Source organism: Argopecten irradians, unplaced genomic scaffold (assembly GCF_041381155.1).
Source record: "Argopecten irradians isolate NY unplaced genomic scaffold, Ai_NY scaffold_0191, whole genome shotgun sequence".
NCBI classification, from domain to species: Eukaryota; Metazoa; Mollusca; class Bivalvia; order Pectinida; family Pectinidae; genus Argopecten; species Argopecten irradians.
The window spans coordinates 1,583-22,754 of NW_027187658.1; the positions used below are offsets into that span (position 1 = coordinate 1,583).

Here is a 21,172-nt window from a genome sequence, read left to right on the forward strand (position 1 = left end):
GAGTACTTTCTGACCCGATACATAACAGTAAACAAACTTCAATTATCAAATATGCACAACTAAGGTCCTAGTGGAAACTTACATATAAAATTTGAGACACATCACTTCAGTACTTTCTGAGAAATAGTGGTAACAAGCTTCAACTATCAAAATCCAAGATGGCGGCCTGTCGGCCATCTTGTTGACCGATTGGTCCCAAAATGTAATATGCACAACTAGACCCCTAGGGAAACCTGCACATGCAATTTGACACATATCCCTTAAGTACTTCCAAGAAAATAGCGGTAAGAAACTTTAATTGTCAAAATCCAAGATGGCGGCCTGTCGGCCATCTTTGTTGACCGATTGGTCCCAAAATGCAATATGCACAACTAGGGCCTAGGGGAACCTACATGTGAAATTGAGAAGAATCCCTTCAACACTTTCTGAGAAATAGCGGTAACAAACTTTAACTATCAAAATCCAAAAATGGCGGCTGTCGGCCATCTTGTTGACCCCCCCGTTTGCGTCCCAAAATGTAATATGCACATCTAGAACCACTAGGGAAAACCTGCACATGCAAATTGACACAGATCCTTTAGTACTTTTTGAGAAATAGCGGTGACAAACTTTAATTGTCAAAATCCAAGATGGTCGCCTGTCGGCCATCTTGTTTACTGATTGGTCCCAAAATACAATATGCCACAACTAGACCCCTAGCGGTAACAAGAATGTTAACGGATGGAAGGACGGGACCACGGACCACGGACAAAAAGCGATTTGAAAAAATCTGATGATGGTGGGCTAAAAATTATCGTGGGCGGATTGTATATGCAACACCTCCTTTTAAAAAAATCCAAGCGTGGGCAGATTTTGCAACCCACCTTTCTAGATCTTTTAAACCTGTTTATTTGAATATGCAATAAAAGAAAAAAAAAATATTGGATTATTAAAAAAACGACCAGTATTTTCTTAAGGAAATTGGTTAATATATTCTTATTTTCAATTCTATTCATATGTAACGTGTGTGAAATAACGATCTGTAATTTAATAAGCTTGAACTATATTTAACCACATTCAAGTGTGTTTTTGGAGAAGTAATAAATACATGTAGATAATAAATTTGTTAAATATTCTAGATTTTTTGTTCATAAATCATTTGAATAGATCGTTTTACTATATATATGGGTTTCACTTTTTCAAATTTTGAAATAAAAATTTTATTTTAAGATATTAATTACCAAAAAATTAACACTTTTGAGAAAAATTGAAAGCGATATATTGCTCTTTGTCATCTCATTTCACCCACTAAAGGGTGTGTCCACAATTTTACCTGCATTAAAATTCTCTCAGGATATTCTCTGTCTATGAGTAAAATTAATTCAAAAATTAAAATCCAGTTTAAAACAGCTATTGGGTGATTTATATATAGCGAGTGTATGTAGCAACAGAACTTATTATTACACCTAGCTAAAACATTTCCATTTTATATTTCAGAGTCCAACTTAAGTGAAAATTAGTGTATAGTAATAACTTTGGATGCTTAAAGCCACACTATACGTAAACTATCAACAAAATTTCAAGTTAAATTTGACTCGGATATTGTTAGTATTTGTAGATGTAGTTAAGATTAAGATATATTAAAGTCCCTTAGCACTTTTTGAGAAATTAGTGGTAACAAACTTTAACCATTAAAATCCAAGATGGCCGCCATCTTGTTGACCTGCAGTCGGTCCCAAAATGCAATATGCACAACTAGGGTCCTAGGGGAACCGACATATGAAATTTGAGAAAGATCCCTTCAGTACTTTTTGAGAAATAGCCGGTAACAAACTTTAACTATCAAAATCTAAGATGGCCGCCTGTCGGCCATCTTGTTCACCCGATCGGTCCCAAAATGCAACATGCACAACTAGGGCCCTAGGAGAACATATAATGAAATTTGAGAAAAGATCCCTTAAGTCACTTTTTGAGAAATAGCGGTAACAAACTTTAACTATCAAAATCCAAGATGGCCGCCTGTCACCTAAACCTAAGGTGACACTTTAACCCGAGATTGATGACTAATGAGGTGTCACAGGTAAGATATACCTATTTTCTTAACCCCAGTGGGTCCATTATAGCATCAATCAATTATCGAGCAATTGATAGCATGCTGTGACAGCCTCTGTACCTCTATATGACCTAATAAATAAAAACAGTCTTCCTGTCTTATTTTTCTGATTGACCCCATGTGGTTTTCTTTGAAATAATAATAAAACCTATAGCTACTTTTTTATCATAATGAGCTTAATATTCCAATTGAAAATAATTGTTATACATGTAAATCTTTTGCCATTAAGGTCAAAAAACTTTTTTGCCCTTAAGGTAAATAAATCTTTTGGCCCTTGAGGTCAAAGAAAACTTTTTTAAACTTTAAGGTCAAAAAAAAACTTTAAACCATATGGTAAGTAAATCTTTTGCCCTTAAGGTAAATAAATCTTTTGCCGTTAAGGTCAAAAAACCATTTTTAACCTTAAGAAGAAAACACTTTTTTAACCTTAAGGTAAATAAATCTTTTGCCCTTAAGGTAAATAAATCTGTTGCCCTTAAAGTCAATTTTTTTTTCCTTAAGGTAAATAAATCTTTTGCCTTTAAGGTCAAAAAACTTTTTTGCAGTTAAGGTCAAAAAACTTTTAACCATAAGTTTAGTAAATCTTTTTGCCCTTACGGTAAATAAATCTTTTGCCTTTAAGGTAAATAAATCTTTTGTCCTTAAGGTTAAAAAACTTTTTAACCTTAAGGTCAAAAAACTTTTTAACCATAAGGTAAATAAATCTTTTGCCCTTAAGGTAAATAAATATTTTGCCCTTAAGGTCAGAAAACTTTAAACCATATGGTAAATAAATCTTTTGCCCTTAAGGTAAATAATTCTTTTTTTCCTTTAAGTGTCAAAAAGCTTTTTTAACCTTAAGATCAAAAAACTTTTTTGCCCTTAAGGTAAATAAATCTTTTGCCCTTAAGGTAAATAAATCTTTTGCCCTTAAGGTCAATAAATCTTTTGCCGTTCAGGTAAATAAATCTTTTGCCCATAAGGTAAATAAATTTTTGCCCTTAAGTTCAGAAAACTTTAAACCATATGGTAAGTAAATCTTTTGTCCTTAAGGTAAATAATTTCTTTTTCCTTTAAGGTCAAAAAGCTTTTTTTAACCTTAAGATCAAAAAACTTTTTTAACCTTAAGGTAAATAAATCTTTTGCCCCTTAAGGTAAATAATTCTTTTTTCCTTTAAGGTCAAAAAGCTTTTTTTAACCTTAAGATCAAAAACTTTTTTAACCTTAAGGTAAATAAATCTTTTGCCCTTAAGGTAAATAATTCTTTTTTCCTTTAAAGATGCTCCAACGCTGACAAATGATAATTTTTCTCTATCGAAAACAGGACCAGACGATTTAGTATTTTTCTTCAGTTACAAAAGTTACTTACTTTACACCGTTACCACCATTGAAAAGTCTGAGTTTCTTATTTTACTTCAAGATAAAGATATTAAAAATAATTAATTGCATCCCGAAAAAAATCCGTGGCACTATAATGTCCTGTATGGAATGCAGTACCGATTGCGCATGCACCGAAAGTAAAATCAAATATTTTATATTATTTCTTGAGTTAATTAGACATGTATATACACGATTAAACACCAATTATTGTTCAAATGATAGGTCCCATTTATGCAGTGGAGCATCTTTAAGGTCAAAAAAGCTTTTTTAACCTTAAGATCAAAAAACTTTTTTAACCTTAAGGTAAATAAATCTTTTGTCCTTAAGGTAAATCAATCTTTTGCCGTTAAGGTAAATAAATCTTTTGCCGTTAAGGTAAATAAATCTTTTGCCATTAAGGTAAATAAATCTTTTGCCGTTAAGGTAAATAAATCTTTTGCCATTAAGGGAAATAAATCTTTTGCCATTAAGGGAAATAAATCTTTTGCCCTTAAGGTAAATAAATCTTTTGCCCTTAAGGTAAAAAAACTTTTAAGCTGTTAAGGTCAAAAAACTTTTTTGCCCTAAAGGTAAAAAAACTTTCAACCATATGGTAAGTAAATCTTTTGCCTTAAAGGTAAATAAATCTTTTGCCCTTAAGGTCAAAATAACTTTTTTGTCGTTAAGGTAAAAAAAACTTTTTTAACCTTAAGGTAACTAAATCTTTTGCCGTAAAGTGACAATTCACTCAGGCTAATCATTTTACATAACCAAGAAGCAAAGTATGGCATAAATGTATTGTTCTACATTTCTTATGAAACATATGACATAAATTATTGACAAATTCCACGTCAATGTTTAGTATTTTAATTGATACCATTGTAATTACAAATCGTTGATCAATATGATTAAGCAGGTACAATATGTACGCTGTGCCCATATCCGAGCCAAAGTCATGCATGTTAAACAAATGAACTACATAGCCACTGTTGAGGTGATAAAAATGATCTTTTATGCAAGACAATGCATCTAATAAGGTAAACACAACTACTGTCAGAGCGATTTGAGCAGTTCTAGACAAAAGTAGCATTACTCTACGAGCAAGGGACAGGGTTCGGCATACAAGATGTTTGACCACAATTAGAATGGCGGACAGCGAGCGAGTTTAAACATTTCACACGCATTTCACCACCATGGACTTTTCTGGCATATCACAGTAAAACCGACTGATCTAATTTCCATTAGAACTGGGGGTTTTCTGATATATGTACAAATTTTAATGTTCTCTTAGACTGAATTGTCCCTTTTAAGGTAAACAAACGGTTTTTGCTGTTAAGGTAAATCAATCCTTTGCCCTTAAGGTCAAAAAACTTTTTTTAACCTTATGGTCAAAAACCTTTTAACTATAAGGTAAATCAATCTTTTGCCCTTAAGGTAAATAAATCCTTTGCCCTTAAGGTCAAAAAACTTTTTTAACCTTATGGTCAAAAACCTTTTAACCATAAGGTAAATCAATCTTTTGCCCTTAAGGTAAATAAATCTTTTGCCCTTAAGGTTAAAAAACTTTTTTTTAACTTAAGGTCAAAAAACTTTTAATCATAAGGTAAGTAACTCTTTTGACCTTAAGGTCAAAAAATGATTTTGCCATTAAGGTCAAAAACTTGTTTATCCTTAAGGGTTCATTCCAGTCTAGCCAACTTTTTAAGTGAACATCATTCCAGTCTGGCCAACTTTCCTGTTTTCACCACCTTGGTCAGACTTGGTCATACCTGAGTGACCATCAGGTAATTAATTATGTTCAAGTTAAAAGTAGTCACTTACCTATATTTATTTTAATATTTGATTCTACTGTTCACAATACTATATTTACATAATGTACTTATTTTCATCTTTTTACAACTTATTGGAATGAGGAAACAAACATAATGCATGTATATACATATACAGCAATAATGACGCGTCGCAAGATACTGGTGATACTTAATATTATAATACCTTTCGGCGTAGCTAAACTATAAGGTTCTTCATCTTAATTGATACAAGATGGAACACTTTTCCTCTTTTTCTATTCGACTCTTTTACGACTGAAAAAAACACACTAAAACTTCTGGTATTCTAAGATTGAAATTGCTTTGATTAGTTTTGAAAATATACTTAATATGAAATTGATTCATATCAAAAGAAACGTTACCTATTCTTTGTAAATTCAATTAAACTCTGGGTATACCATATGTATTGTGTGCATAAATGAGAAAACAATGCACTACTTTCAAATGTTGAAATCGTAAATAGTAATGTCTCAAAAATGGGTATGTATATCAATTACATGTATAATGGACCTTTAATTTGACAATGTGCGCAGTGACAACACCCTGATGGACTAAATAATTGAACAGTGATATTCTGATGGAAATGTTTGATATTCATGGGAGAATTGGCGAATGTTACTTTGGTAAAGTATATTTCAATCCAATCGTATTTAATTGACAGATTAGAATATTTCTGTATAATGATAGATGTTTCTATCTAATCTCACTCAGACACACTAGATGTGTGACACGACTGGGTCCAATGTATGATACTGTTTGGTAACGGTTTTTGTTTAACTTCGTTCTTTAAAAATAGTTAATAAGTGGTACACAAATTTCTGATAAAAAAATATTTTTGATCAACATGATCCATTTGAATAGCATTTGTTTCTGTTTCATGAAGTGTTAAAACTTGTTTATCCTTAAGGTAAATAAATCTTTTGCCCTTAAGGTAAATAAATCTTTTTACCTTAAGGTTAAATAACAGTTTGGACTATTTTATACTTTAGACTATGATAAAAAAAAAATCACCATTTCCCTTCAAAATATGAAAAATACTATAAGATTCTTGATTTTTTGAAACATTGAAACCTCATTGTCAATCGCTGCTTTTGTAAATTGAAGAAACACCTGATCTAAAAATGACTCTTCCTTCCCCTTCATGAAATTCATACTAAATCTGACCAACAAACATTTGGATGATTCCATTCCCAGCAAGTGGTATGTCAACCACAGGTGTTATAAGTATCATACTGGGTCAAGTTCTATATAACTCGGCCGGTCATATAGGCCTATAACACTACCCAATTTCAGAAAAAAAAGTATGGTTATTAACCAACCGTATAGAATATTACAATAGGAATACTCTCAATCGACAGTCAGATAATTTATCTTTAATTTGGTATATGATACAATACAAATCATGCGGTATAAATGTCACTAGGTATCCAGAAACATCGGAAAACAGCCAGATTTCAACTGGTCGGACACTGATGTCCTCCGATAAACACGCCCTAATGGGTAGCTCAAAAACCAATGCATGTCAACACTTCAACGTCATACGAATGAAAGTTTGGTAGAAAAAAAACTTACCGGTTAGTAAGTCCATGTCTAAATACCATCCATTTGCATGACGTAGCCCTTTGAAATTTCCGATTGAAAAATTTATGTCTCTAGCCGCCATGTAAGTATGTGAGCAGTAGATTTGTTTTCTCGGCGTTGATTGGCTCTCGAAAATTAATTGACCAATCAACGCCGAGAAAACAAATGTAGGCTACTACACACATATCAACATGGCGGCTAGAGACACACAGTTTTTTCAATCGGAAATTTCAAAAGGCTGTATTGAGCAAATGGATGGTATATAGATAAAAAAAACTAACATACAGGTTAGTTTTTTTTTACCAAACTTTAATTCCTACCGGTATGAAGCTGAAATGTTGACATGCTAAAAAACCAAGTCAAAATCACAAAATCTACGCTTGTGGTGGTAAACAGTACCCATAACTGTGTTCATCCACAATCTCCTTTGGAGGTGTCATGACCCGTACTTTGTAGAAACTCCATTTAAACATCGTGTAGCACACTTACTTTAACCGTCACCACCATGTTCATTTGTTCTTCGGAACGCTTCTCGAGTTTACACATTAGCACAACATTACATAATTTTGCATAATGTAGTCACGATTTCTACAAAGTACGGGTCATGACACCTCCAAAGGAGATTGTGTATGGGTACTGTTTACCACCACAAGCGTAAATTTTGTGATTTTGGCTTGGTTTTTGAGGTGCCCATAGAGCCGAGACGACATTTAGACCGGACAGGGAAATGTCTACCTGGCATATTTTTCATAAATTTCCCGATTCATCAAGCCATAACTTCGTCAATACTTGGCCAATTTTGTTCATCAAGCCCTCAATGGAAAGATAAATTATTTCTCTTTAAGGTAAGATATCAGTCAATGTTGTATATTACCGATTTATTAAAATAATCACGGTTTTAAAAAAATAGGTCCGTTTTTCTCTACTGCCGAGTTCATACCCTTGATACTATAATATATATATATATATGTATACTGTTAGTTTAAAACAAATCGTGCCAGGTCCCTGTGAATGTGGATTTGGATTTTGATAGTTAAAGATTGTTACCACTATTCTGCGGAAAGTACTGAAGGAATCTTTCTCAAATTTCATTTGTAGATTCCCCTAGAACCCTAGTTGTGCATATTGCATTTTGGGACCGATCAGTCAACAAGATGGCCGACAGGCGGCCATCTTGGATTTTGATAGTTAAAGTTTGTTACCGCTATTTCTCGGAAAGCACTGAAGAAATCTTTCTCAAATTCCATATGTAGGTTCCCCTAGAGGTCTAGTTATGCATATTGCATTTTGGGACCAATCGGTCAACAAGATGGCCGCTAGGCAGCCATCTTGGATTTTGATAGTTAAAGATTGTTACTGCTTTTCCGCGGAAAGTACTGAAGAAATCTTTCTCAAATTCCATATGTAGGTTCCCCTAGAGGTCTAGTTATGCATATTGCATATTGGGACCAATCACTTAACAAGATGGCCGCTAGGCAGCCATCTTGGATTTTGATAGTTAAAGATTGTTACCGCTTTTCCGCGGAAAGTACTGAAGAAATCTTTCTCAAATTTCATATGTAGGTTCCCCTAGGACCCTAGTTGTGCATATTGCATTTTGGGACCGATCGGTCAACAAGATGGCCGACCGTCGGCCATCTTGGATTTTGATAGTCAAGGTTTGTTACCGTTATTTCTCAGGAAGTACTGAAGGAATCTTTCTCAAATTTCATATGTAAGTTCCCCTAGGACTATAGTTGTGCATATTGCATTTTGCGACTGATCGGTCAACAAGATTGCCGACCGGCGGCCATCTTGGATTTTGATAGTTAAAAATGTACTCCTCTAAGATGTCGAAATTTTCTTGTATTAAACTTTTTTTTCTCATATAGATTTTTGGAAAGAGGAGTTCATACCATGAAAGAAAATGAAAGAAAAAACATATGTCCGTGTGTTCGTTTTTGAGCTACTGTCACTCAAATATACCTAGTTGACAAAATATTGGATTTTATGGGAATTTTGCCGTTTTGACCATATACACAAGAGATTAAAACCATAATTTCCTAATGAGGTGTTTCATATGTATTAATGTTTGTAGAATTTATTTTCCAGTAGTCTTCTTTTAAAATATACCAGTTTTGATTAATAAGACTAATATTTTTTCTCAGAATAACAACATATGCTACCCCTACCCCTTAATTTTGAGCTACAAAATGCACCATTTTCAGCCATTTTTGCAAAATCTAACCCTTAATAGAAAAAGTTCTGGTATTAAACTTTTGTTTATATTTTGCATATCAATAGGGAAAGGGTTGTTCTTTCAAAATCAGGCAGAAAAATGGGGGGTCCATGTGCTGACTTTTTTGCCCCACTTAAATATTTGTTATTTTTCAGTATTTTAGAGTAAAAAATAAAGGTGTTCAAATTACCATTAAATGTAAAAATAAAGTGAAAAAAGTGAATCATTTCACACATTAATGCTCAATATTTTAATTATCATGAGCCAAGTAAAGATTTACAGCAAAAATTAGCTCGATACAGCTAAAAATGCTGGTGCAGTGATGATTTAAGTAAAAACAATTTCAGTAAAAAATGGTAAAACTTTGGCTTTACTCAAAGCGAAAAAAAGACACAATTTCAAAATGGCCGCCAAATGGGCCATTTCTTAAAATCCCCGAATAAAAAAATCTGCTAAAGTTAGAACTGTAATTTTTTTACAAAATTTGCACCTGGCAACTTGCTACAGATATTGATTAATTGTATTTGAAAATCTCATAACTTCTTTGATCTTTGTTGAAACGAGACTTCAACAGGACTGAAACCTCAGAAGAATACATCCTTAAAGTTTGTTACCGCTATATCTCAGGAGAGTACCTTGCCCGATACCAAACAGAGTCGGCTTATTCCAGGTTTTCGAGTACTACTGCGCTCTGGCCCTAAACCAGACGTCTATCTGTCATAATGTCTAAGTCTGGTGTCAGGGCCAGAGTATCTCGGGCTAATATAGCCCATACAATATAGTCTCTAACACTCAATCCACAGTTAACGAGAAAACAGATTCTATAGAACATACCGAAAAATGACATGAGATATTGCAACAGAGTAAAAATATCAAAATTTAGGAAAAGAAAAATCGGATGGAAATTCAGTAATGATTCTTACATGTAATATATTTCATGTGATATTCATATGTATCATACGCATGTTTTTTCACATGTAAATATAAATCATGCGATTCTCATGTGTGAAATAAATGACATGTAAATCGCATGACAATCATATGAGAATGACATGAAATTTTCATGCGAAAATCATGCGTGTCAAAAAGTCATATGATTTACGCATGAGATTCATGTGAAAATCACATGAAAATTGCCACGCATGATTTACATGCGTGGCACTTTTGCCTGTGTATAATGACTATAAATTAACCACCATATTTGATCATTTTCTTTCACTTTGATATGTTTATACAGGTGTATTGCATACTCCCAGCCAAGTGTAAATAATTAGACAGTGTTTTGGTGTATCCTCTGTCTCATGTGTATCCTACTGTTGGGCCTTGACAACCAGTTCATTTCCCCAGAACTCTACCCCCTCATCTGTCAGGTCAGAGATATTCAGCACTAACTTACTAAAACTACCCATTAGTAGACTTGTACATCTTATGATTGTGAGAGTCAAGTGCTGTTGAGAAAAGTACTAACCTTTTTTTCCAACAGCAGAGGGTCATAGAAGTTCATAGGTTGTAAACACTAGCATACAGAATAATTAGATCAAGGATATGCATCGGTAGGGTTCTTTAAAATTTGATAAGCAAAGAGATCATTTTCCATTATTTTGGTTGACATCTATTGAAGATTGTATTCTTTAGATTACAGAAGAGCAGGCAAACGCAACAAATTAATGAAATTGCATTTAATTAAATGCAAGAAAATGTAAACTGCATGAATATCATAAGCAACAATTTATTGTAACCTTACCATATATTTAGAACTTTACACACTAACGTTTGATTTCTTTTGACAGTTGAGAGCATGGATGCTGTCTTTTGGATTTACATTTGCATACGGAGGCATGTTTTCCAAGATTTGGACGATTCACAGACTCCCACAGCCAACAAAAAAGACAGAAAGGTAACTAAGGGGTAACCATGGAGTTAAAGCAAGAGATGGGCTAATTAAAATGTGTGTTATCTTACGTAATCACTTAAAATAATGACCATTTATTACAAGGGGAAAGAACTGATGAAAATTCAATCTGAGAAGTGCTCATTGTGTATCCATACACTTTTCCTTAAAATCAAAATCATAAACTGTCCACGTTAATGAGAGGATATGAGCAATTGGGAATGTTTGGATTGATGCATAAAATCTAGTTTCAAAGTCACTTGGATCACTTGTGTGGAGATGCCAGTCCAATTTGTAATCACCAAAATTGGTATGATGGTATTTACTGTTTCAAGACCTATTTAAATTATTAACCAGTTATTTAGAAAAAAGAGGTATTCATCATATTACATTCATCCACTTCTGAGTTGCTTTAGTAGCATGCAGGTCTTACTGGCCCTTTATGCCTCTTGTCTCTGTTAACAGGTGGTGAGGCGGTGTGAATTGTTTACTGTCCTCAGTGTTATACTGACCATAGATGTAGCTGTATTACAGGCCCTTTATGCCTCTTGTCTCTGTTAACAGGTGGTGAGGCGGTGTGAACTGTTTACTGTCCTCAGTGTTATACTGACCATAGATATAGCTGTATTACAGGCCCTTTGTGCCTCTTGTCTCTGTTAACAGGTGGTGAGGCGGTGTGAACTGTTTACTGTCCTCAGTGTTATACTGACCATAGATGTAGCTGTATTAAAGGCCCTTTATGCCTCTTGTCTCTGTTTATAGGTGGTGAGGCGGTGTGAACTGTTTACTGTCCTCAGTGTTATACTGACCATAGATATAGCTGTATTACTGGCCCTTTGTGCCTCTTGTCTCTGTTAACAGGTGGTGAGGCGGTGTGAACTGTTTACTGTCCTCAGTGTTATACTGACCATAGATATAGCTGTATTACAGGCCCTTTGTGCCTCTTGTCTCTGTTAACAGGTGGTGAGGCGGTGTGAACTGTTTACTGTCCTCAGTGTTATACTGACCATAGATATAGCTGTATTACAGGCCCTTTGTGCCTCTTGTCTCTGTTAACAGGTGGTGAGGTGGTGTGAACTGTTTACTGTCCTCAGTGTTATACTGACCATAGATGTAGCTGTATTACAGGCCCTTTATGCCTCTTGTCTCTGTTAACAGGTGGTGAGGTGGTGTGAACTGTTTACTGTCCTCAGTGTTATACTGACCATAGATGTAGCTGTATTACAGGCCCTTTGTGCCTCTTGTCTCTGTTAACAGGTGGTGAGGTGGTGTGAACTGTTTACTGTCCTCAGTGTTATACTGACCATAGAGGTAACTGTATCACAGGCCCTTTATACCTCTTGTCTCTGTTAACAGGTGGTGAGGTGGTGTGAACTGTTTACTGTCCTCAGTGTTATACTGACCATAGATGTAGCTGTATTACAGGCCCTTTATGCCTCTTGTCTCTGTTAACAGGTGGTGAGGTGGTGTGAACTGTTTACTGTCCTCAGTGTTATACTGACCATAGATGTAGCTGTATTACAGGCCCTTTGTGCCTCTTGTCTCTGTTAACAGGTGGTGAGGTGGTGGTGGTCGTGAACTGTTTACTGTCCTCAGTGTTATACTGACCATAGATGTAGCTGTATTACAGGCCCTTTGTGCCTCTTGTCTCTGTTAACAGGTGGTGAGGTGGTGTGAACTGTTTACTGTCCTCAGTGTTATACTGACCATAGATATAGCTGTATTACAGGCCCTTTGTGCCTCTTGTCTCTGTTAACAGGTGGTGAGGTGGTGTGAACTGTTTACTGTCCTCAGTGTTATACTGACCATAGATGTAGCTGTTTTACAGGCCCTTTATGCCTCTTGTCTCTGTTAACAGGTGGTGAGGTGGTGTGAACTGTTTACTGTCCTCAGTGTTATATTGACCATAGATGTAACTGTATTACAGGCCCTTTATGCCTCTTGTCTCTGTTAACAGGTGGTGAGGCGGTGTGAACTGTTTACTGTCCTCAGTGTTATACTTACCATAGATGTAGCTGTATTACAGGCCCTTTATGCCTCTTGTCTCTGTTAACAGGTGGTGAGGCGATGTGAACTGTTTATTGTCCTTAGTGTTATACTGACCGTAGATATAGCGATATTGACCACATGGCAGGTGCTGGACCCACTGTACAGAGAAGTTGAAATATTTGAAGAAAAAAAAACTTGATGAAGACATCAAACTACAACCAGAGTTAGAACACTGTACCTCAAAAAATATCTCAATCTGGCTAGGTAGGTACGACATTCCACTCTACTTTAGGTCCTGTTCAATTTCTTGAACTTTCAATACTGTGTACAAAAACAATCTCATTGGGCTAAGGGGAGACAATATCCCATTGGGCTAAGGGGAGACAATATCCCATTGGGCTAAGGGGAGACAATATCCCATTGGGCTAAGGGGAGACAATATCCCATTGGGCTAAGGGGAGACAATATCCCATTGGGCTAAGGGGAGACAATATCCCATTGGGCTAAGGGGAGACAATATCCCATTGGGCTAAGGGGAGACAATATCCCATTGGGCTAAGGGGAGACAATATCTCATTGGGCTAAGGGGAGACAATATCTCATTGGGCTAAGGGGAGACAATATCCCATTGGGCTAAGAGGAGACAATATCCCATTGGGCTAAGAGGAGACAATATCTCATTGGGCTAAGATATTTATATCCTTATAGAGTGGGGATTCAAAATTGTAAAAATGATGTGGCTGACTCTCCGGACTCTAAGGGGTGGGGTCAAAAGGGATTAATTTGGCTATTTCCATATAAACAACTTCTTCTCTGAAACTAAGCATGGGATAGCACTCATAATGCAATAGTAGCTAGCACTCATGATGCATTGGTAGCTTCCTTATAGAGTGGGGATTCAAAATTGTACAAATGATGGGGCTGACCCTCCGGGGGCCTGAGGGGTGGGGTGAAAAGGGGTCAATTTTGCTATTTCAATATAAACGACTTCTTGTTTGCAACTAAACATGGGATTACGCTCATATTGCAATGGTAGCATCCTTATAGGGTGGGGATTCAAAATTGTGCAAATGATGGGACAGACCCATCAGGGGCCTGTGGGGGCGGGGTCAAAGGGGTAAATTTATTTCCCTTTTTCCATAGAAACGACTTCTCTAAGCATGGGAGAGCACTCATAATGCAATGGTAGCATCCTTATGTACAAATTATGGAACTAACCCCCCCCCCCCCCCCCCCCCCCCCCCCACAAGTCCAAGCCCTTCTTCAATTAATGTTCTAATATCAACAAAAGTCAACTAGGCTGTTCCCCGATAGCTGTGGTGTTCCAGCAGAGTTAATGCAAATGTTCCATTAATACACTGGACATCATTGTAGATATTGTATAATGTTGTGACATGAGAATTGATACCTGTACATGTGTTTTTTAACAGGTGTGATATATGGCTACAAAGGAATTCTGCTACTGTTTGGTATATTCCTGGCCAATGAGACGAGGAGCGTCAAGCTGAAACAAGTGAATGACTCTAGATTTGTAGGAATGAGTATTTATAATGTGGTGGTAAGTTCTTCTATCATATGTAATTACATTGTGGTTGATCTTTTCTGACTAAATACATTGATTGTAATGAGGTGGTAAGTTCTCCTATCATATGTAATTACATTGTGGTTGATCTTTTCTGACTAAATATATTGATTATAATGTGGTGGTAAGTTCTATCACATGTAATTACATTGTGGTTGAAAGATCTTCTCTGACTAAATACATTGATTATGATGTGGTGGTAATTAAGTTCTATCATATGTAATTACATTGTGGTTGATCTTGTCTGACTAAATACATTGATTATAATGTGGTGGTAAGTTCTATCACATGTAATTACATTGTGGTTGAAAGATCTTCTCTGACTAAATACATTGATTATGATGTGGTGGTAATTAAGTTCTATCATATGTAATTACATTGTGGTTGATCTTGTCTGACTAAATACATTGATTATAATGTGGTAGTAAGTTCTATCATATGTATTTACATTGTGGTTGATCTTTTCTGACTGAATACATTGATTATAATGTGGTGGTAAGTTCTATCATATGTAGTTACATTGTGGTTGATCTTTTCTGACTGAATACATTGATTATAATGTGGTGGTAAGTTCTATCATATGTAATGACATTGTGGTTAAAAGATCTTCTCTGACTATATACATTGATTATAATGTGGTGGTAAGTTCTATCATATGTAGTTACATTGTGGTTGATCTTTTCTGACTGAATACATTGATTATAATGTGGTGGTAAGTTCTATCATATGTAGTTACATTGTGGTTGATCTTTTCTGACTGAATACATTGATTATAATGTGGTAGTAAGTTCTATCATATGTATTTACATTGTGGTTGATCATCTCTAACTAAATACATTGATTATAATGTGGTGGTAAGTTCTATCATATGTATTTACATTGTTGTTGAAAGATCTTCTCTAACTAAATACATTGATTATAATGTGGTAGTAAGTTCTCCTATCATATGTAATTACATTGTTGTTGAAAGATCTTCTCTAACTAAATACATTGATTATAATGTGGTGGTAAGTTCTAACATATGTTATTATCCCCCGCCCAACGAAGTTGGCGGGTTCGTTGGGCGGGGGATATACAAATGGGTTCCGTCCGTCCAGCCGTCCGTCCGTCTGTCCGTCTGTACAAATGGTTTCCGGAGCACAACTCTAAAACCAGTAGAGAAATTTCCACGAAACTTCATACACACATTGGTCTTATGGTCTAGTAGTGCCTTTTGCTATTTTAAGGTTTTCACTTTTTGTACTTTTTTCTGTAACCATGGAAAAACATTGCTGAAAATGGCAGATTTTTGTGTAAGAATCGTTTCCGGAGCACAACTCTAAAACCAGCAGAGATATTTCCATGAAACTTTATAGACACATTGTTCTTATGGTCTAGTAGTGCCTTTTGCTATTTTCAGGTTTTCATTTTTTGCACTTTTTCCATAACCATGGAAACATTGCTGAAAATATCATATTTTTGTACCAGGTTCGTTTCCGCAGCATAACTCTAAAACCAGCAGAGATATTTCCACGAAATTTCATAGACACATTCTTTTTATGGTCTAGTAGTTCCTTTTGCTATTTTTAGGTTTTCATTTTTTGCAATTTTTTCCGTTACCATGGAAACATTGCTGAAAATATCATGGTAAATGGTAAATGTTACTTTGCAAAACTCCACCCATCTTTGTGTATATAGTCGAATATAAATGTCAAGGCTGTATACCTGATTCAACAATTGCAGCCCCGCTCTACTTGAATTATACTCCATATTTCTTTAGCTCAACTTCCTTTTTCCTGTTTTTTTTTCATACACATAAGTCTCCACAATCAAACTTACTTCAGCTTTGATATCTCCATTGGCGGGGGATCTGAATGACTATGTCCTTGTTACATTGTGGTTGATCTTCTCTAACTAAATACATTGATTATGATGCCATTTGTGTTTTTGAGGAGTTAAAAATTTAAAAAATGACAATTTTACTGGTCAAGGGCAGATAACTCTGTTATATGCAAAGTTGACAAAAAGACTGAATTGAAGATCAACTTCACTTATATATATGGATTATTATTAAAGCTTTGGGCAATATAATTGATTTTGTAGTGCTTCAAAAATCATAGTACTAACTCACCTGATTTGTACATGTAATCATTATAGATCTGACTATTCACTGTTACAGGTGTTGTGTGTGATAACAGCTCCCATCACTCTTATCATCAGTAACCAACAAGATGCCAGCTTTGCCTTCGTAGCCCTCGCCATTCTTTTATGCAGTTTTCTGTCTAGGGGCCTCATATTTGTACCTAAGGTATATTCATCTATTTATGTTAGCTCTTCTTATTCATATTATTTGACAAGAAAATAACCAGTTATAGGGTTCTGTTTATGTCAGATAAAGCTATTTCTACATACATGTCCTGTCTGAATATCGTATCTTTTCCTTCATTCTGTATATCTTTTATCCATTTTTGGGTTTTTTTTTTAAATTGACTAATCTTCCATTGAATTCTGTGATAGATTGTTGAAATAAGTCGCAATCCAAAGAAAAATCATCTGGAAGTGCGGGCCATGTCTGAATCTGTGGCCAGTAAGGAGGAAGAAGAAAGACATCAGAGGCTGCTTATAGAAAATGATTAAGGCCTCAAAAAACAGATTTCAGAGGTAATTAACTTACCGGTACAGTCTTGAAAAGGAAGTCTTGCTATTAAAAAATATTTGTTCTTATCGTATGATAAAATGTTTCATCATCTCAAACTAAAAGAAAGAAAGATAAAACAAAACTAAAAGAAAGAAAGATAAAACAAAAATTATGTGGACGTGTTGAGTTCCAATACAATAGAGGCTTAGAAAATATTCTGGTGACGGAGAAGGAATTGATTAAGCCTACAAAGATATTAGATCAGTACAATTTAAAACTACTTTGCAGGAAAAACAATTTATATCTTATGCCAAAACCTGAAAATTTGAAGTGTTATAAGACTTTTGCTGACCAAAACCAAAAAAGGACAGTATTGTTTACATAACCTGTTTTCCTGTTACAGATGGAAGATAGAGTAAAGGAACTAAAGGAGAAATTAGAACGTAAAACACAACAAAGACTTTTAATTAATGGAGACGGTCCAGAGAGGAACAAAGTTACACCAACAAATAAAACTGACCAATCGCAGCTGGACAGTGACGTAGACAAGTCACCTGACTTACACGATACCATGGACCATAAAAACATCTTCAGTGATATTAATACGTCTGTACCATTTCAACCTAATTCGGACTCAAACTCGAGCATGCAGAAAAATTTACATCACTCAATATCAGATCAAGACATTGAATTTTTGTGAAACCTTCCGAAATTATTTCAAATGTATCTTATTTATGGAGCAATACTAAAACTAAACTTTCATATATTTCAAAAGTTTAATACAATTTGTATTATAGATGTCCTGATTTCGTGTGTTTAAGTTAAAAATAATATATAGTGATAATTTCACATGCTAAATGCAATGGTAACACCTTTGAAAATATTGGTTGCCAGGGTAGCAAAGAAGTGCTCTGATAATTTGAAATTTAATTTGTCAGAATTAAGAGAAATTGGTATAATAAAGTGATTATGAGATATGCTAAATAGCATGATATTACTTTCAAAAAGATCGGTTACCATGGAAACAAAATGGAGGCCCCATTTTGGTTGCAATTTAGATGTTATCAGATTTACAATTGCAAGTGAAATTTGGTATATGGGATTTTGAAGTACCATATTCAACCCAGTAAGCATCCATGTCCCTATAAGGGCCTCTCCCCCTTTTTGAGGCCTCCATTTCATTATTGCCCAAGCATAAATAAAGACCAAAATACACAAAACTGTATAGATTTGCAATAATTTCGTCTTATACGCTTTTTCATTTTTTTTTTTAATTTTTTAAGCGCCCTAGGCACTTATGGGATCAAATACGGTATGCTAAATAAGATACTTAGCAGTTATAAAATGCCATGCTAAAGAAATCTATGTCCCCAATTGGTTAAAATTCATATTGTAACACATTTCATTTAAAAATCTTTTTTCTTTTCCGCTCTTTAATCGATATATTTTTTAATGCAAATTGAAAAAGTTTTATCGACAGAAGAAAACATCTTTTAAGTTTAAATAGCAGATGACAAAATGCATGTTTTCTTAATTACTATTTGATTTCTGACATTAAAAAAGAGCATATCTAGTTAAGCTTTTTATAATGTTAGGGAAAATACAATAATAAAAATGCACTAATTTCAGTGTATAAATATGTTAGTTTACATAATTCTATCACTAATTGTTGTTTTATTAGGGTACCTATGGTCAAGTTTGAATTTAATGTCGCCTAGGGCAAATGTTGACTTTTTAGAAAAAAAATATCATTGATTACATTCTAGCATTTGAAAAGCTATTTTCCCGGATTTAATTTAATTTTTTTTTTTTTTTGAAAAGGTATCTGCTTAAAGATCAGTCTCATGGCCATTTTTTTTTCTATAATCTAAAAGTGTGGACAAAAATAGATAACATGTCAAATATGTTAAGCAAACCTAAAAACCTTAACATTTATCCCTTGTCAAAATGGATATAAGATAAAGAATAAAACCATTTGCATTAGCAGAAATATTTAAAAAAAAAATCAAAAATATGTTCAATAGGTGGATACAAGGGGACCCCTTGACAGATACCCACAATAATGTGAGAAGTTATCTTGTAGGCTCTTAATCCTTTTTAAATAGGCAAAATCGATAAAATATCTCGCATAAAGATGAAATATACCTAGACCTTTAACACTGCAATATTTGATTGAACCCCACCTTTAAAGTGAATAGTCAGGCACATATTTTTCATTTCAAAATATTTTATTAAATTCAAAGATTCAATTTTGGGTCGGGCAGCAGACAAAGCCTATATATGCCCTCTCCACATGATTACCGTACATTAATGTATTGTGTATAGAAACATGTTTTAAGAGCATATCTTTAAAAGCATATTTGAACAGGACTGGATCAATAAAATAATGTATTTTTGTTTTAATAAAGATATTATTATAGATGTCTCAGTAATGAGTAATATTGTCTGAAGTCAAGGCTGGCAACTCTGTCACATGACCTACAGCACCCCACTTCACTTTAAACGATTAAAAAGCACATTTATTCCAACTAACATGTTACAAATTATAGAATTTGACAATGTTTTCTCAGATTTCTCCAGTTGTGTATAAGACATTGAATGATATGTTGAATTAAAGATAAATATTACTGAAATATGGTTGTGTATAATTTGTAACATGTTAATTCCAATAAATGTGTTCTTTAATCGCTTAAAGTGAAGTGGGGTGCCGTAGGTCACGTGACCAAGTTGCCAACACTGTTATTTTATCACCAAGACATGCTATCAGATTATCTTTTTAGTCTGCAAATGCCCCTCCGGTCTAAATGTGTTCATGTACAATGTATATCAAAACGGCAGACAAGTTCTGCTATGTTGTCCAGTGGAAAAGCTCAGTGTAAAAATTTCCTCATAAGCAATTATACTGGATATATTTACACTATTCTTACCAACTTTAGCCTTTAGACTATTCACTTAAAGGATGACGTATCAATATTACACTGGATCCTTATACGCACTGTGTTTCAGATACGAATTAAATACTGGGATAAGTAGTTACTCCAACAGTGTAGACAAGATATGTTTGTTCTGCTTCGTACCTTATCCGTTCATAAATTGTTTCATTTCTGAATATTTCATTTGAAATAAGAACACAAGACTGATATTCTTTTGAAGACTGTATTAATTTTGCTGCCTGACTGGTGTAAGTGGACGCGTAAAAATGTACATATCTGAGTCCTAAGGCCTTTTGTGAAACCAAGCGAGCCACCCAACCTGAAAAATCCTGCAGTGCAGGTTAGCAGGAGGTGCACCAGCACTCAATGCTTAAGATTTCAAATACTGGATTTAAGAAGGCCGTGAAGAGGAAAATGTGACCGAATGAGATACTAAAGTCTTTATTGAACAGTCTTTGGATTTAAGAAGGCCATGAAAATGAAAATGTGACCGAATACTAAAGTAAATGAAATAAATACTAAAGTCTTTATTGAACAGTCTTAAAACGAAAGAAATATCCAGTGGCACGTATATACACTGTATCCTCCAAAACATCTCTGTATCGTTAGGTCCAATATATGCTGGTCCTCCAGGATCCTACACAAAGACTAGAACGCTGCAACTTATATACACAGAAATCATTCCAAATTCTACAACAGAAAAAACATTATTAGTTCCTGCACAAATTATTTATAAACAAAAGTGAAACTGCATAGGGAGAAGACCTATATGGGAAATGCCTGCTGTCTGATCACTTCGAGATTTGTCAATAAATTGTTTGAAATTGAATTTGAACACTAGCACATTAATATAAAACAAACATTCTAAAGAAATAATAAAACATGTCGATGACATGAACCCTACAAATGCACATACTTCGTGTGCCTAATGCATACATCTACCAGACTCATTATAATTAAATTATAAGGAAACAAAATTTATTGATTGTATATCTAAGAACTAACACCATACATATACAAATCAATCTGGAATTTGTAGAAGTCCACAAATTTACCATGTGTCCGAATGTTTTTAACAACAAGCCTGATTTCTCATGGCCGT

General features: G+C 34.6%; 1 protein-coding gene and 1 pseudogene across 3 annotated transcripts in view; one reads left to right on the top strand and one right to left on the bottom strand.

Annotated features, from left to right (window-relative positions):
- Nucleotides 1–10,295: 10,295 nt before the first annotated feature.
- LOC138312044 (gamma-aminobutyric acid type B receptor subunit 1-like) lies at nucleotides 10,296–18,121 on the top strand (annotated as a pseudogene).
- A 2,195-nt stretch (nucleotides 18,122–20,316) lies between these two features.
- The window catches only part of LOC138312043 (uncharacterized), a 35,395-nt gene continuing 34,539 nt past the window's right edge, over nucleotides 20,317–21,172 (bottom strand). For all 3 annotated transcript variants that reach the window (XR_011206834.1, XR_011206833.1, XR_011206835.1), the window contains exon 11: nucleotides 20,317–20,760. The gene's annotated coding sequence lies outside the window, so the exon portion shown is untranslated. The remainder of the gene's footprint in view (nucleotides 20,761–21,172) is intronic.